The sequence below is a fragment of the Pseudophryne corroboree genome, chromosome 1 (genome assembly GCF_028390025.1).
Source record: "Pseudophryne corroboree isolate aPseCor3 chromosome 1, aPseCor3.hap2, whole genome shotgun sequence".
Taxonomy (NCBI): domain Eukaryota; kingdom Metazoa; phylum Chordata; class Amphibia; order Anura; family Myobatrachidae; genus Pseudophryne; species Pseudophryne corroboree.
Genome location: NC_086444.1, coordinates 313,167,184 through 313,184,188, shown reverse-complemented (window position 1 = coordinate 313,184,188; position 17,005 = coordinate 313,167,184).

The following is a 17,005-nucleotide window of genomic DNA, read 5'->3' as shown; positions in this document are numbered from 1 at the left end:
AATGGACTTTTCACTGGGCGGAAAATCATGTGATAGCACTGTCAGCAGTGTTTCATTCCGGGAGTGGAAACTGGGAAATCAGACTTCCTCAGCAGGCACGACCTCCACCCGGGAGAGTGGAAACTTCATCGGGAAGTTTTTCCACATGATTGTGAACCGTTGGGAAATACCAAAGGTGGACATGATGGCGTCCCGTCTGAACAAAAAACGGGACAGGTATTGCGCCAGGTCAAGAGACACTCAGGCAATAGCTGTGGACGTTCTGGTAACACCGTGGGTGTACCAGTCGGTGTATGTGTTCCCTCCTCTGCTTCTCATACCTAAGGTACTGAGAATTATAAGACGTAGAGGAGTAAGAACTATACTCATGGCTCCGGATTGGCCAAGAAGGACTTGGTACCCGGAACTTCAAGAGATGCTCACAGAGGACTTATGGCCTCTGCCGCTAAGAAGGGATTTGCTTCAGCAAGTACCATGTCTGTTCCAAGACTTACCGCAGCTGCGTTTGACGGCATGGCGGTGGAACGCCGGATCCTAAGGGAAAAAGGCATTCCGGAAGAGGTCATTCCTACCCTGGTCAAAGCCAGGAAGGAGGTGACCGCACAACATTATCACCACATGTGGCGAAAATATGTTGCGTGGTGTGAGGCCAGGAAGGCCCCACGAAGAAATTTCAACTCGGTCGATTCCTGCATTTCCTGCAAACAGGAGTGTCTATGGGCCTCAAATTGGGGCCCATTAAGGTTCAAATTTCGGCCCTGTCGATTTTCTTCCAGAAAGAATTGGCTTCAGTTCCTGAAGTCCAGAAGTTTGTCAAGGGAGTATTGCATATACAACCCCCTTTTGTGCCTCCAGTGGCACTGTGGGATCTTAACGTAGTTCTGGGATTCCTCAAATCACATTGGTTTAAAACCAGTCAAATCTGTGGATTTGAAGCATCTCACATGAAAAGTGACCATGCTCTTGGCCCTGGCCAGGGCCAGGCGAGTGTCAAATTGGTGGGTTTTTTCTCAAAAAGCCCATATCTGTTTGTCCATTCGGACAGGGCAGAGCTGCGGACTCGTCCCCAGTTCTCTCCCTAAGGTGGTGTCAGTGTTTCACCTGAACCAGCTTATTGTGGTGCCTTGCGCCTACTAGGGACTTGGAGGACTCCAAGTTGTTGGATGTTGTCAGGGCCCTGAAAGTATAGGTTCCAGGACGGCTGGAGTCAGGAAAACTGACTTGCTGTTATCCTGTATGCACCCAACAAACTGGGTGCTCTTGCTTCTAAGCAGACTATTGCTAGTTGGATGTGTAATACAATTCAGCTTGCACATTCTGTGGCAGGCCTGCCACAGCCAAAATATGTAAATGCCCATTCCACAAGGAAGGTGGGCTCATCTTGGGCGGCTGCCCGAGGGGTCTCGGCTTTACAACTTTGCAGAGCGGCTATTTAGTCAGGGGCAAACACGTTTGTAAAATCCTACAAATTTGATACCCTGGCTAAGGAGGACCTGGAGTTCTCTCATTCGGTGCTGCAGAGTCATCCGCACTCTCCCGCCCGTTTGGGAGCTTTGGTATAATCCCCATGGTCCTTTCAGGAACCCCAGCATCCACTAGGACGATAGAGAAAATAAGAATTTACTTACCGATAATTCTATTTCTCGGAGTCCGTAGTGGATGCTGGGCGCCCATCCCAAGTGCGGATTATCTGCATTACTTGTACATAGTTACAAAAATCGGGTTATTATTGTTGTGAGCCATCTTTTCAGAGGCTCCGCTGTTATCATACTGTTAACTGGGTTCAGATCACAGGTTGTACAGTGTGATTGGTGTGGCTGGTATGAGTCTTACCCGGGATTCAAAATCCTTCCTTATTGTGTACGCTCGTCCGGGCACAGTATCCTAACTGAGGCTTGGAGGAGGGTCATGGGGGGAGGAGCCAGTGCACACCACCTGATCCTAAAGCTTTACTTTTTGTGCCCTGTCTCCTGCGGAGCCGCTATTCCCCATGGTCCTTTCAGGAACCCCAGCATCCACTACAGACTCCGAGAAATAGAATTATCGGTAAGTAAATTCTTATTTTTTCAAAGTACCCTAAAATGACCCAAATATATACTTATACCCATTTTCATGTACCCCAAATTTAATGAGAGCATTTATTTTGCTCAAAAAAACTTGCTTTCTATCATTTTTTTGCATTTTTTAAAAATGCATATAACAGCCATTTCACACAATTTAAGTCCCCAAAAACTCCCTAATGTGATCTCTAACACACTTCTCTTCTGTTTTCCTATGTTAGTTTAGCATTTTTTGGGGTACAGGCTGATTTCCTCATTTTCACCTGCACTTTTCATTGCAAGAATTTTCACGTGAAACCCGTTTGGAATTAAATAGGTTGAAAAACGGAGCGTTTTCGCTGCAATTTTTGGCCGATTGGCGCGAAAAATTTTCGGGTGAAAAATTGCCACGAATTTGCAGATAATTGAATACCCTAGATGGTCTGGTTATCTGCCCGAAACATCAAGCTCCGCCAGACATCTCAGAAATTTGGTCCTCGTTTCATTGGACTATTTTAAATCATCTAGAACAGGGGTGTCAAAGACAAGGCCCGCGGGCCAAATCCGGCCCGCCAGACCTCGTCTGATGGCCCGCGGTGCCGCCGCCATGAAACCCCCTTCTCCCGAGTGCCCAGCTCGGGGGGGGCGGGGTTTCGCGGAATGACGCGATTGCGTCGTGACGTCACGGCGCAAACGCGTCATTCAACGAAACCCCGTCGGAGGAGGGAGAAGGGAGCCGCGTAGACGAGGAGGGAGAGGCGGCTGAAGAGCGGCGAGAACCGCTTCAAATGTAAGTCAGCCCCTCTCCCTTCCTCTCTTTCTCTCTCTCTCCCTCCTTCCACCACCTGCCACAATGTGTAAAATGGGGACCTGTACCTGCCGCTATGTGTAAAATGGGGACCTGTACCTGCCGCTATGTGTAAAATGGGGACCTGTGCCTGCCACAATGTGTAAAATGGGGACCTGTGCCTGCCACAATGTGTAAAATGGGGACCTGTACCTGCCGCTATGTGTAAAATGGGGACCTGTGCCTGCCGCAATGTGTAAAATGGGGACCTGTGCCTGCTGCAATGTGTAAAATGGGGACCTGTGCACTATAAAAGGGGGCACATGGCTGGGCACTATAAAAGGGGGCACATGGCTGGGCACTTTAAAAGGGGGCAGATGGCTGGGCACATATAAGGCAGGTGGAGCGGTAAATTTTGGATAGACCTACAGATACAACCGGCCCTTTGATGGGGACCAAACTGCTGATGCGGCCCCCGATGAATTTGAGTTTGACACCCCTGATCTAGAAAATCAATCTTGTTGCTTTCCATCTGCAATTGCCCAGATCTTTGAGAACCAATAATACCTTCCATTGTTATCTATTTAAACCAGCATTTGTTTCTAAGAAATTTAAAGTAAGAGGTTTCAGGAGATTCGGGGACATTAAGAGTTTGTTGTTGAACGAATCCTGGACTCCAAGTTTGTGCAGGGTCAAGTACATTACTTAGTTCATTGGAAAGGCTACGGTCCTGAGGAGAGAGCATGGGTGCCTGGGAAGTTCCTCTATGCTCCTGAACTAAAAAAAGGTTTCTTCAAGAGATTTTCCCAGAAACCAGGTTCTAGGGGTTTCTGAATCCCTTTTCAAGGGGGAGTACTGTTAGAGCCGGGAGGCGCGCGTCCCGGCCATTGCTTAGGAGCCGGGACGCCGCACCTCACGCTAACCCCCGCCCGGCGCCTAGCAACGGCCTTCTGGTTCACCAGGTGCATAGCAACAGGCTGACATCAGGCGCTGGGAGCCGCTGGACTTTTAGCAATGGGGATGCCAGAGGCAGACGGCAATCCCCGTTGCTGGGTAATTAGTAACTCAGCTGTAGCTCTAGGTACGTGCAGCAGAGCAGCTGCATAGAGTTTATTTATTAAGACTCATGGGTTCTATTGGTGCAGCACCATTTATATTCCCTTCCTGGCCTCTCCCAAATCACTGGTGATAGTTCTTCTTGTGAGAACCTGTCAGCTCCTGTGAGAACCTGTCAAGCCTGTGATTCTGAGACCCTGTCTGACTGACTTCCTGATCTGATCCAGCAAGCCTTGTATTCAGGTTTTGGTGTGGGGTTTCCACACAGGCACGGTCTGTCAAAGTCAGAAAAATGTCTCTATGCACGTTGCCATATTTGCACCGCACACTGGTCCGCGCTGCGCATGCGTACGCTCTCCCGTGAAGGCGCATACCCGCGATAGCGTGCACTCGCAGGCGCGGTATGCGTATTTGCGGTAGAGTTTATGTAGTCGTAGCGTGCGACTCATTCGTTACAAATGTTCACAATTAATGTAGTTTGTAGATCATGGTCCCCTTGATAGATTCTGAAAGTTTGGTTAAAATAGAAGGTCCCTGTTTAAAGGAATCCCTCTTTGTATTGTACGAAGGGTCTGACAGGAATCATACAGCCGTGTTTGGTACCCATCGGAAGAGTATTTAATTAGTAATATTCCGGTGTTGGTTTGGAGCGTATTAATCGCTCGTGCGAATAGTTATGGACATAAGAAGTTTATGTCCATTTCTATTATTTACACATACTCAGGTATGCGGCGGGAAACACAGTTTCCCACCCACCTGAGCTGTTGGAAATCGTCACAGCCCACCTGTATGAATCACCCTATGACCTTTTGTTATGATGCAGGGCCGAATTCCTTCGGCCAATGGACAATGGGATTGTAGGACCATGAGATTGCATTGTGTGTGGGGCATAAATAGGCAGGCCGACCATATCCAACTCTCACTCTCTCATCAACGGTTATCTGCTGATAGCCGGGAGCTGGATATCGAGGCGCATGCGATCATACCCTTTGTGCGTAAGTTTTCTCTCCGTAATCATTGTCTTACTGTGAGCCAATTTCTCTCATCTCTCTCCGTCTCTCTCTCTCTCTCCTCTTTTCTCTTATATCTCTCATAGTATTATAGCATTGTATTGTATTGCATTTAGGTCAGTGTAGTATTGTCTTTTTGTATTTATTGTTTAGTTCTGTGGTTAGGAAGTCTTTGTTATATTGTAGTGTATCATTTGTACTGTTATCCCCTTTTTACAAGTATATTAGATATAATACAGTTAATAGGCTTCGGACCCTAAACCAGTATCTGTGTATTTTCTATAGTGTTAAGTGTTCACTTGAGCGTCGGTGACGCTCAAGCAGCTTTGTAGTTAGTCAGGTTACACAAGGTTGCACGTACACCCTGTATTCACATTAAGGTATTCTGTGTATTTCATTGGTATAAGGTTTAGACATAAAGGTATAGCATTGTGAGCGTCTGCGCCGCTGGTGACCTCGTGGTCTTGAGCGTAAGCCACGCCATAGCGAATCGTTACTCTAGTCATAGCCAATAACGTGTCCTGTGATCACTGGGCCGTGAGCGAACGTGACGCTTGAGCGTCTCGCCTACGGCTGAGCGATCGTTACGCAACTAGCGTACCATTACGGTACTTCTTAAGCAAACAGCGTACAGTGTTCTTAGACTTCATAAAGGGTTGTTTATACGACAAAGGAATTTAGCATTGACAATTGGGGACTCGTCCTATCCTTCTCATATCTGCACTAGGTAGATCAGCAGACATTATCCCCCCAGCAAAGGGTGGGAGGTTGTCTCCCAGTGCTGACGGGATAAGCGTCTGCTTCGCTTAGATAAAGAGTGCTGAAGGAATCCGGGAACCGGAAGTAAGAACAAAACGCTTGTGTCTTTTAAAACTGTTTTATTTCTCTTCTGTCTTGCGTATACACGCACGCATACATATATCTGCATTGCTTTTTCAATTTCGTATATCACTATTCCTGTTTGCCAATTTTTATAGTTGATAGAAAGTGCTAAAAAGAGATTTGCTGTTATTTCATAGTAAAGGTAATAGTTAAAGTATAGAACAACACACGATTTGTCTAGGAGACAAGGCAGTCAGTGTGGATTGCGGTAGATGATCAGGGATCATTTACATTGATAAAAGTATATATTGTGTTACGGTGGATCTTTGCATTGCGTACACGTGTCGCTAACAAAGACTAGCGTACGCAATCCAAAAGGCAGACGCACGCAGCGTTCACTACGCAACGTAGCGTCCGGTTACGCCCACGTAGCTCAAGTCAGCGCAAAGCGAGAATTAGCGCAAAGGCGATAAGTAACGCACCGCGGTAGATAACGCGAAGCGGTAAATAACGCAAATCTATTTTTGGAAAAAAATCTGAAATTTAGTTTAACAGATCCTGCTCCTAATTGGTAACACTGTTGGACTGAAGACAATTTCTGCGCAGAAATAGATATAGAAACAAAAGTGTACATGTGTTGAGTGAGTGTGTTTTTTATACATAAGTTTATACAACTTTAAGGTGGAACCAAAAGGAAAGTCGGGTACTCGTCAAGGGACATACGTGTAAGTGACATATACGGTGGCTAGGGAGGCATCCCTGGTTAAATAATATTTGAGCATTAGAGTATAGCGGACCATAAGGTAACAAGACCAGGAGGTCATAAGGTAACAAGACCAGGAGGTCACAAGGTACTAAAAGGTCCGCTATAAAGGTACAAGAGGCACAACGCCTGGGGTGTTGGTGCAGAACCCATATAGGCCATAAGCTCTTGCTGAAGGAATCGCGGCCGGAAACATCGATTCCATTGATCTTTCAGTACATAACAAGTAGTGCTTATGTACTGAACGATTGGACCGCACGTAATTGTGTGCAGTAGTTAGTAATCTGACCTAATACCATTAGAGTAAAGTGGTCACAAACGCTATTTGTACATTCTGACGTGATTTGTGTAATTTTTTATTTTTGGAAGGGAAGTTCGCTGGTCACTCAGGAACTATCTAACAACCCCACCTTTACTGGAAAGAGTAAGTGTCCTGCGGGTAACCCTCATATGTTCCAGTAAACAGAAGGTTTTTGGTAGGGCCCTGTATCGAGTACGCCAGCACCACGTCGGTGTGATCAGGTCGTATTGGTCGAGGTGGGCGAGTGAGTGGGGTACTCGGTAAACCGCCACCGCCGGCCTACTGTGGAGTAATTTGGTTGTCTGTAAAGGCTTGCTGAAAACCTTGATACAGAAATCCAAGGAGGACTAAGCAACACCTGCAGACTATGGGGGCCAGTTGCTCAGGTAGGGGGTGATCAACCTTGGTTCAGGTTGATTCTGTGAACCGACCAGTTGGGTCGGCACGATATGTAATGTGTGAAAAATATGGAAGTCACACCGAATCTTTATGTGATGAATGGGAGAGAATGACTGTACAAGACAGGGACAAATTCCCAAGAATAGGTAGCTTTAGTCCAGAAGTGTTACAAAATTTAAGGAGGAGGATATGTCTCGTAAAATCAGCAAAGAGACGAATTCAGCATCATGATTATTTACAGTTATGGCACCAGGAAGGTGAGATACAGAGAGGTTTGGCTCTGGCGGCAGGATCTGGGGCAGTCAGGAAGCTGATAGCCACAGCTCCTCCTCCACCATACATTGCAGGAGAGAAGTTGATTACGGAGAGAAACGCACTGGGTTATAAAACAAAAACTCTTAGTAACCTTGTAAATGTTAATGATGTTAACCAAATAACTCATGCAAGTATTAACCCGTGCAAGATGTACCCTGTTTTGAACCTTCCTCAGGAGTGTGATCAAGAAGACGATTCAGCAACAATTTCAGCTCTCTCTCTTGCAGCCACCATAGCAGAGACCACAGTAGGCACAGCGACACCCACGAGATTAGTGAAAGCCCCTAGCGGAGGGATAGGTGAGGTCGTGTCAACGGGTAAGTACGGCACCATGCACTACACTGAAACAATTGTACCACAACAAGCAGTAGAATCTACACAGGAAGAGGCTGTTAGAATTGCTCCTGTAAGGGTGATAGCAGTTCCCAATGGAAAAACAGATGTGTCTGGAACCACTCCCATAAGGAACATTGCCATGTACACTCCATTTTCCAGAATGGAATTAAGAACAATAGTGTCCGAATTTCCTGACCCCAGAAAGGACTTAGTTGCTAGCCAAAAATACATCAGGGATCTAGGTAACACTGTAGAACCCAACAACAAGGATTGGCAGATACTGCTAAGAGCTTGTTTACCTTCCAATGTTGACGCAACTCAATTTTTAGCTGACTGTGCATTGGATAAAGATGTACCGCTTACAGACGTGTACAACAAGGATAATGTAAAAAGGATAAATTTACAGCTAAAGGAGTATTTCCCAGCCGTTGTTAAATGGAATAAAATATTTTCCATTAAGCAAAAGGAGTCCGAAACGGCAACAGAATATTTTCACCGGGCACTATTAGAAATGGCAAAGTACACTGGTATAGAAGACATTAAGACCAACCCAAACCATCGAGAAGTAGCAGTATCTGTACTGATGGATGGTTTGAAAGAAACATTAAAAGCTAGGGTACAGACCACGCAACCATGCTGGCGAGGTCTGTCAGTGTCCACATTGAGAGAGGCTGCTATTGATCACGACAGAAACATCACTAGGCACAGGGAGTCGCAAAGTGATAAGTTGATGTCCGTAAGTATACAGGCGCTGACCACAAGGCAGCCTGCGTATGTACCACCGAATCCTGTGGGTAAGGCAAGTGTAATAACATGTTTTTCTTGTAACAGACCGGGACACTTTGCACGAGAATGTAGAACAAAGAATGTACAAAGATCTTTTCAACCCCCTAGACAACGACACGACACACAACATTGGGAGCAGGGTCCACAGAGGCGGAGTTTTGAGCCACATACAGGGGAAACAAAAAGATATCCCCCGAACAGAGATTGGCATGCCTCTGGTAGTTCCCAGCTAACCCCCGCACAAGTAGTCGCTGCCAGCAGGATTCAGGGAGGTCAGCATACCCAATAGGGGTGTGGCCATACCTGTAATCTGCACCCAGTTAAGTTGATTGCTAGTCTTGGAAGCGAACCAGAGATTGCAATCAATGTAGCTGGTAAAACTTTAAACTTTCTTGTAGACACAGGGGCGGCCAAGTCAGTGATAAATTCGACAGTGGGCATGAGAACCACTGGTAGGACAATTCCAGCCATGGGAGTAACAGGAGTAGTCCAGCACTACCCTGTTAGCAAACCAGCCGAGATTACAATAGGGCCTTTGCATACCAAGCATTCCTTTTTGCTGGCTGCATCGGCACCAACTAATCTCCTGGGAAGAGACTTACTATGTAAAATGGGTTGCGTCATTTATTGTACTCCTGAAGGTGTATTCTTGGACATCCCTGAGAATCACGCTCAGGAAGTACGAGACATGTTAGACTCCCCATCAAAATTAATGTCACATTCCATTATGACAAATAGGAACCCATCCCAAGTAGAAGAGATGACATCTCAGATACCAGAGTCACTTTGGACAAAAGATGGACAGGACACTGGATTAATGGCAAACGTAGCTCCAGTAGTTGTACAAGTAAAAGATGGTAGGATAGCTCCAAAAATCCCACAGTATCCTCTGAAGCCAGAGGTGGAGTTAGGAGTTTTCCCAGTAATAGAGCGCTTGCTACAACAGGGCATTCTAGTAAGAACGTCCAGCACAGCAAATAGTCCCATCTTCCCTGTTAAAAAGAGTGGGGGGAGGGGTTACAGGCTAGTGCAGGATCTAAGGGGGATTAACAAAATAGTTGAGAGTCAGTTCCCCGTAGTGCCTAATCCAGCTGTCATCCTAATGCAAATTCCTCCCACTGCCAAATTTTTCACTGTTATTGACCTCTGCTCCGCATTCTTTTCGGTACCTCTGCACCCTGACAGCCAATATTTGTTTGCATTCACATACAGAGGAGTCCAATACACGTGGACTCGGTTACCCCAAGGTTTCATAGATAGTCCAAGTATATTTTCTCAGGCTTTGCATGATTGTTTACAGTCTTTCCAACCGGAGAGTGGATCAGTGTTGATACAGTACGTGGATGATCTACTACTGTGTTCTGATTCATTGGAAGCTTCTCTGAAAGATACGAAACAGCTCCTGTTTCATCTTTCAGACACAGGTCACAAGGTTTCCAAAGACAAGTTGCAATTATGCCAAACTAAGGTAAAATATTTGGGACACTGTCTAACACAAGGACTGAGACACCTGACCGCTGATAGAATCCAAGCCATTAGAGACATGACACTGCCACAAACCCAGCAACAGATCAGGACGTTTCTAGGAATGTGTGGGTATTGCCGTAATTGGATCCCAGGGTTTTCCATATTGGCGCTACCTTTGCAGGAAATGGTCTCTTCAAACAAACCTGATCGGATTTCGCATACAGACGAATCCGAAACAGCATTTGAGAGACTCAAACAGTGTCTAACGCAGGCACCAGCACTAGGTATGCCAGACTATGGGAAACCCTTTGAACTATACGGAACAGAAAGTGCTGGGTGCGCAGCAGGTGTACTAACACAAAAACACGGTGACGCCAGCAGGCCAATTGCATACTACAGCGCCCAGCTAGACACGGTAGCGCGATCCCTCCCCACATGCTTGCGTAGCGTTGCGGCGATAGCATTGCTAGTGACAAAAAGCGAAGATGTCGTGCTAGGCCACAACCTCACAATCCATACACCGCATGCGGTATCTGCCTTATTGAATTCTGCCCAAACCAGACACGTCTCATCAGCAAGGTTTACAAGATGGGAATTGGCATTAATGGCCCCAGTAAACATCACCATAAGGAGATGCAGCGCATTAAACCCTGCAACATTTCTCCCAGGTGTGCCTGGTCAGGCACAAAGGGTGGGAGGTGAGAGTGATGGGGAAGGAGGATTTAATGCAAAGGAAGATACACATGATTGTATGGAATATTTGACCCAAAATTTTACCGCAAGGCCTGACATCAGTGACAATCCACTGGAAGATGCAGAACTCACGTTCTACACGGACGGTAGTTGTCATAGACAGTCAGACTCGGGAGACTTGTGTACTGGATACGCAGTCGTAGATGACCAAGGCACCATAGAAGCGGAACCGCTAGGCCCACCTCACTCAGCCCAGGTTGCTGAACTGGTCGCCCTAACCAGAGCATGTGAATTGGCTAAGGGTAAGTCAGCCAATATCTACACCGATTCTAGATACGCCTTCGGGGTAGTACATGATTTCGGAGCCTTATGGCGGCTCAGAAATTTCATGACGGCGGCTGGTACACCGATAGCGCATGCAGCTTATATAAAAAGGCTTCTAACAGCGATACAGGAACCCGACAGAGTGGCTGTTATCAAATGTAAAGCACATACATATAGCCAAGACCCAGTATCCCTTGGTAACAGCCGAGCAGACGAGGCCGGAAAGCTTGCAGCTGCTACCCCCATACGGACAGACACCACACAACTGATGGTATTTAATACCATCAACACACAGAAGTTGTGTGAGATGCAGAATTTGTGTTCCACACAGGAAAGAGCAGTCTGGAGGGCAAAGGGATATGGCCAGGAGTCCTCAGGGCTCTGGACGGATGGACATGGTAAACCAGTGGCCCCCAGGGCATACCTTCCATGTCTGGCTGAAGCAGCTCACGGGCTGACTCATCTAGGCAAGGAGGGGATGTGCAAATTGGTAAGAGCATACTGGTGCGCCCCAGGATTCTCCTCTCATGCGAGTAAAAGAGCAATGTCATGCCTTACCTGTCTGAGAAAGAATATTGGAAAAGCAATACCTACAGAACCATCCCATATCCCACCTGCCGGCGGCCCTTTCCAGGTAATACAAATTGACTTCATTCAATTACCCCCATGTCGAAATTTGAAATATGTACTTGTCTGTATAGATGTTTTCTCGAATTGGGTCGAAGCATTTCCAGCAGCTACAAATACTGCCATGTTTACAGCTAAGAAAATTGTGCAGGAATTTGTATGTAGATATGGTATCCCTAGAATCATTGAAAGTGATAGGGGTACCCATTTTACAGGTGATGTCTTTCAAGGAATGTGTAAGTTGATGGGAATTGATAGTAAGCTGCACACTCCGTACCGTCCACAGGCGAGTGCGAAGGTCGAAAGAGTGAACAGCACTATTAAAAATAAATTGAGTAAAGTAATGACAGAGACAGGATTGACGTGGCCAGAAGCTTTACCCATTGTTTTGTATAGCATCAGAACCACTCCCAGGTCCCCCCTTAATCTGTCTCCTTTTGAAATCTTGTTTGGTCGACAACCGCATGTCATGATTAACCCTCAGGATGATTTGAAATGTAACAATGAAGTAACTGTAAAGTACTTGATTAACATGAGTAAGCAGTTGAGGAGTCAAAATGATAATCTGAAGTTGGTGATTCCTGATTTACCAGGTAGTAATTGTCATGACATTGAACCTGGGGATTATGTAATGATACGAAATTTTCTACGCTCAGGTTGTCTTATTGATAGATGGGAAGGACCATACCAGGTCTTATTGACTAGCACCACAGCATTGAAGGTTGCTGAGAGAGAGACTTGGGTCCATTCATCCCACTGCAAAAAGGTTGCTGATCCAGAGAAGTCCCGTGATAAGGAACAGACGGTAGAGGTTGTATCACTGGAGTGTCTGTTCCAGGAGGACTGAGGTGGCACCTGAGCCTTGAAGACCGAAAGCAGTTGTCGACTCCCTTCTCCCTTTTATTGTTTTTCTCCACTTCCCAGCCCCTCTCCCTTAAAATTTCTTTTTCCCCCTTCTCATTCTTCTCTATTTCCTCCTCAAAGATGGACTTGCCCCAAGAGACTGTGATCCGGATTTTGATGTTAACCATGATGTTGACCAGAGCAGTCTGTTCCGGCGAGAGTACCATAGAGGTCGAAAGAGGTTCTGGAATGGGTTCCGATTATGATGATGGAGGCGTAGTTTTCCAAGATCAACCAAACCAACAAGCAAAGGCGAGTATCAGAAAACGATCCGATAGAAGAAATTGTGATGGATTGTTAGCTGAAGAAAATTGTATCTGTAGGCTCTGTGATAATCTGGTTGAAGATGGGTGCATAAAGAAATGCCAATCCAGTTTTAATATCCATATGGACCGGCATCCATTGAGTGACTATCACTCCTTAGTGGGTAACGTGTTAAACCAAACAGATTGTTGGGTATGCTCTCAAGTACCTCAGGGTCACAGCAAATCAGGGCTAGTACCATTTCCTTTAACGTTAGGGGAGGTACTTGAGCTAAGTGGTGGGAGACCGGTGGACCGGAGGTTTAACATCTCCAGCCCTCCTAGTTTGAAGCTCCACCAATACCATGTGGATAGGTCCCTCATATGTTTTAACATCTCCAATCCCAGAAAACCGGGAAATTGGGAAGTGTCATGGAGCAACTTTACCATGACCTTTTCACACAGAGCAGATAGAATGCCTACAGATACAGAGCTCGTACGCCATATAGCCAGTAGAGGAAAATCTTTTCGGTATCGATATACCTTAGGAAATAGGATTACTAGAGTTGGAGAGGTATCACCAGGATACTGTGCACATATCGTACAAACTGATACGTGCATTAAGCAGATGGAAGAATTAGGGTCAGGAGATTTCACCTGGAAGGTTTGTAACATGGTCATGTCCTTCTCCGTCCCTTATGTTCTCCCCGATGATGCATATTTCATATGCGGGAGAAAGGCGTACAAGTGGCTTGCCCCAAACTCTGAAGGATTGTGTTATATTGGAAAAGTATTGCCTGAAGTGATGACTGTTACACATGACAAAATGAAGGACATACACCGTGGTGCCCAAGCTCCTTATACTCACACTCATTACGAGCACCGAGTTAAAAGACAACTGTCAGAAAGGTTAGAGCATCCGGCCTCTGATCTTATCCATGAATCCACCGGGATTCAGGTTCTGGTAGCGTTAGATTTCACTCGCACCGCTCGAGGTGTGATGAATTATAGATACATTTCCGCACTCGCCAATTTGTTAGATAATATCACTGAAATGTATGATGACACGTTTAGATACACTGGAAGAGAACTTCAAGCTTACAAAACAGAACTAGTTCAGCATAGGATGGTTCTTAATTATCTTACAGCAGTAACAGGCGGATATTGTGTTACATTGGCAACACAGTACGGCATAAAGTGTTGCACGTATATCACAAATAGCACCGAGGATCCGGTAGAGGTCATAGACCAAAAGATGGACGATATTCTCCAATTGAAGTGGGAATTTCGTCGAAAACACAATCTCACCCTTGCTGCTGTGGGTAATGAGCTGACTGGTTGGGTGTCATGGTTGAACCCGCGAAATTGGTTCTCCGGTTTAGGAGACTGGGCTCAAGGAGTCATAATGGATGTTGGAAAGTTTCTACTATGTATCTTGGGTGTCATTATATCGATTGGATTGATATTTAGATGCGGGCAGGCTTTAATGAGGTGCAAACAAAGTACAAAAGTGATGAGCTTGAGGAGCGAGGAAACTGTAATTAACCTGGATTTGATTTATGACCCAATGATAGAAACCAGAATGTGATGAAAATGCGATTATACGGTCCGTTTCTTTCACCTGTTTTTCTGCTTTTCTCCAAGATACAAAGACCCCCTTGGACGAGGAAGTTGACGAGACGCTATACAGACAACAGACAAGCACCAAAGAAGAAGATTTGACAACTTTAAATATGGACACTTGATGAACTTTGCCATGGATCCCCAGTTTCCCTAGTATTTTTAAACTCACGCTAGCCCAACATTTTTGTAAATCTGATGGCACTGACAAAGCTTGTTGCTCATGCCTAAGGAGCAAAACAGCGCAAAGAAGACGACTCTCAACAGATACCGAACACAACTTCAACAACAGATGTACATTTCCCTGACATAGAATATCATTGCATTTTTCGTAAGTGTTCTTTATCTTCATCTCTACAACCCTCAGGTAACGACACACATAGACGATAGGGAATACAGGCACAGATATCAGCAACCACATACCTCCCCCATTCATGTATCATCAACTAAAATGTGCATCCCCATTTTGTTACAACCACAGCCGAAATGAGCTCGGTAGAGTTTGACAGCCCATCCACAGACCTGTACCACAGGATAAGAAGGAATTCAAATGTATACTTCGCAATACCTCGAAGCTTGATTTACCACACGTACGGCACGATGATACATGACCCTCCAAACATGGACTCATACACACATGCTTCTGCTTTCTCACTAGGTCATACCCTCTTCACACCTACTCCACTCTTCTCCCCTACCCAACCATGGAAATCAATTAACCCCTGACTTACATTTTTCTCCTTAAATATTGTAGAAGGTGGCAGTTATTATTGACTGCCAAAGGGTGGACTGTCAAAGTCAGAAAAATGTCTCTATGCACGTTGCCATATTTGCACCGCACACTGGTCCGCGCTGCGCATGCGTACGCTCTCCCGTGAAGGCGCATACCCGCGATAGCGTGCACTCGCAGGCGCGGTATGCGTATTTGCGGTAGAGTTTATGTAGTCGTAGCGTGCGACTCATTCGTTACAAATGTTCACAATTAATGTAGTTTGTAGATCATGGTCCCCTTGATAGATTCTGAAAGTTTGGTTAAAATAGAAGGTCCCTGTTTAAAGGAATCCCTCTTTGTATTGTACGAAGGGTCTGACAGGAATCATACAGCCGTGTTTGGTACCCATCGGAAGAGTATTTAATTAGTAATATTCCGGTGTTGGTTTGGAGCGTATTAATCGCTCGTGCGAATAGTTATGGACATAAGAAGTTTATGTCCATTTCTATTATTTACACATACTCAGGTATGCGGCGGGAAACACAGTTTCCCACCCACCTGAGCTGTTGGAAATCGTCACAGCCCACCTGTATGAATCACCCTATGACCTTTTGTTATGATGCAGGGCCGAATTCCTTCGGCCAATGGACAATGGGATTGTAGGACCATGAGATTGCATTGTGTGTGGGGCATAAATAGGCAGGCCGACCATATCCAACTCTCACTCTCTCATCAACGGTTATCTGCTGATAGCCGGGAGCTGGATATCGAGGCGCATGCGATCATACCCTTTGTGCGTAAGTTTTCTCTCCGTAATCATTGTCTTACTGTGAGCCAATTTCTCTCATCTCTCTCCGTCTCTCTCTCTCTCTCCTCTTTTCTCTTATATCTCTCATAGTATTATAGCATTGTATTGTATTGCATTTAGGTCAGTGTAGTATTGTCTTTTTGTATTTATTGTTTAGTTCTGTGGTTAGGAAGTCTTTGTTATATTGTAGTGTATCATTTGTACTGTTATCCCCTTTTTACAAGTATATTAGATATAATACAGTTAATAGGCTTCGGACCCTAAACCAGTATCTGTGTATTTTCTATAGTGTTAAGTGTTCACTTGAGCGTCGGTGACGCTCAAGCAGCTTTGTAGTTAGTCAGGTTACACAAGGTTGCACGTACACCCTGTATTCACATTAAGGTATTCTGTGTATTTCATTGGTATAAGGTTTAGACATAAAGGTATAGCATTGTGAGCGTCTGCGCCGCTGGTGACCTCGTGGTCTTGAGCGTAAGCCACGCCATAGCGAATCGTTACTCTAGTCATAGCCAATAACGTGTCCTGTGATCACTGGGCCGTGAGCGAACGTGACGCTTGAGCGTCTCGCCTACGGCTGAGCGATCGTTACGCAACTAGCGTACCATTACGGTACTTCTTAAGCAAACAGCGTACAGTGTTCTTAGACTTCATAAAGGGTTGTTTATACGACAAAGGAATTTAGCATTGTCAGGTCTTACCTGCATTTCTTTATTTTATCCGCCTTGTGCAATGATGCATTTTGAAATAATTTGTACTTACACTCTTGTTGTTCATTACACCCTGTACATTGTTGCATGTGTATAGTGATTGTGTTTTGATTATATTCCAACTTGTGCATTGTTGCAAAAAAGGAGATGTACCAACCTAAGTTAGAAAGGGGCGCTAGGGGTGTGTTTCCAATTATGTGTATAAGCAGCTGCCTGGAATAGGTTAGTCACACCTATATTATTAGATACATACAAAACAACAATAAGACAGCGCTAGATGAGATG